At 38.3% G+C, this 2057-nt stretch overlaps 1 long non-coding RNA gene across 1 annotated transcript; it reads right to left on the reverse strand.

Annotated features, from left to right (window-relative positions):
- Positions 1 to 554: 554 nt before the first annotated feature.
- On the reverse strand, positions 555 to 1282 carry LOC132858988 (uncharacterized). The gene is made up of 3 exons (XR_009649698.1): positions 1099 to 1282; positions 902 to 988; positions 555 to 691 (listed from the first exon to the last, which is right to left on the reverse strand). It is a non-coding gene; the product is annotated as an uncharacterized LOC132858988 (long non-coding RNA).
- Positions 1283 to 2057: the final 775 nt, after the last annotated feature.

The following is a 2057-nucleotide window of genomic DNA, read 5'->3' on the forward strand; positions in this document are numbered from 1 at the left end:
TCCCAGTCCCGCCCAACCCGCTGACATTTTTTAAAAATTTTTGCTTGTTGTTTTACCAGATATTGTGTATTTTTCACAGTTTTTCCACCACTCTTACTAGCAATGCTGCATATGAATCATGAGGAACACAGGTGTTTTGAAAAGAATTGTATTTTTTATTGAGTGTTTTTTTTCAGATACAGTTTGTTTCAGAACAGTTATTACAGACATCAAGGCTTCCAGTGATTAAAAAGAGAGACAGTGGAACTCCTGAAGATGTAAGCATGAAAAGACAGGAGAAAGTATTTGTTGCAAACTATCCACTTGTTTTTACATCACATAATCTGCAAATTCTAAAAGAATTGAGTAGTTATTTGAATGGCTATAACAAGGAAATTCATTATTTATAAATTTGTCATTAGAAGTGAGTATATAAAGTATTGCATTACATGTTAACTACAACACCGATGTAACAAATAAAACTAAATTAAATAAAATATAAATAAACAAATAAAAAATTGTCTACAAGTCAATACATTTCCTAGAGCAAACATATTATACAACCAAAAATAGTTGTGCACTACAATTAGAGATTCAGATGCAAGATCTAGAGCTCTTCTTTCTAATGGTTGAACACCTTACCATCTGATTTCTTTCTCCACTTCACTGTGATGTTCTCTGCCATTCCATGTTCACTCATTTTCTGTTTGATCTAATAAACAGAAGGACATTTATTATTAAAAATGCAAGATGTGCACTAATCTCCTATAAGAGCTGCAAAACAGCTACAGAATCTGAACAGAAACAGTGAAATTCAGATTAGAGTTCAGTGTGTATGTGTCAGAGCTTGATGAATTGACTCAGGTTCTGCAGTAATGAGGAGAGAGTTCATTATAAGTCAGGTGTGGAGGATGAAACCCACCTGCTCCAAGATGGCCACCTTTACTGAAGGATCATTAAGGATTCGACTGTATCTTCATCCTTACTATTTGTTGTTTTCCTGTGATAACTAAATGTAGAAATGCAATGACACATTAAAACACAAAAACAAGCACATAATTAAACATTTTAAAATTAGTTCAAATTTACCTAATAAAAAAAAATAAAACTCTAACTCACATGTGTAACAGAAGAAAGGGATTATGTTTGTGCACTGTGTGTCGACAGTCTGACCGTTACTTATAAAACCACAGCCTTGTTTCCACTGGTATTGATCAGGTTGTGTAGCCAACCAGCTGGTGGTAGAGAAGATGGTGTGATCTGTCCACCTCCAGGTATCTCTTTACAGACCAATCCAAGTATACCCAGACATCATTCCCAGGATAACTGAGTTTTCCGTTGCACTTGTAATAGTGACCAGATCTGCAGAATGCCTGAGCTGCAGCCCATAACAACGGATTAGAGATGTAAATATATCTACTATTTCCTGTTTTACTGCCTGTGAAAATGAAAAACACAACACATGAGTACCACACATGTTAAATATATTGTCAATTGGATAACAAAAAAAAAAAAATGCTAAAACTAGAAACGGACCGTCAGTTGCACAAATTCACAAACACAAAGTTTATAATGAATTGTCTGTTTTGAATTTTGCTACTTTAAAGCACAATTAATTTTAATGAGAACATAGAGAGCATATGCTGTTTACCATCAAAGCACACATATGGGCATGCGTTTTCACATGGAAAATCATTCCATCCAGTTGGAGATATTATACCACAAGCTTCATTTCCACCATAGTTGTTGGGTTCGCCTGTATCCCACTGTGACGACGGAGCATGCACCGCCGTCCCACACAGCCAAGATACCGCTCCTTGCCCCCAAAAAGCGCTAAAAAGGCGGCGATTAAGCACCGTGGACAGCACCGCTGAGAAAACGCTAAAAAGGATTCAGCGTGCAAGGCGGGGTGGCAGAATTCCCGCCGAAAAGCCGAGAGCCAATCAGGAGCGCCGCTGTAGCACTCACCCTCTGGCTGTGCAACACACGGGAGAGCCAGGCTCAGCGGCTACAGGGAGGTAAGGGGGGCGTGCCTAATGGAACGAGTAGACGTTATCCCTTTGGCATTCTTTTCAGGG

This window comes from Tachysurus vachellii, chromosome 16 (assembly GCF_030014155.1).
Source record: "Tachysurus vachellii isolate PV-2020 chromosome 16, HZAU_Pvac_v1, whole genome shotgun sequence".
Lineage (NCBI taxonomy): Eukaryota > Metazoa > Chordata > Actinopteri > Siluriformes > Bagridae > Tachysurus > Tachysurus vachellii.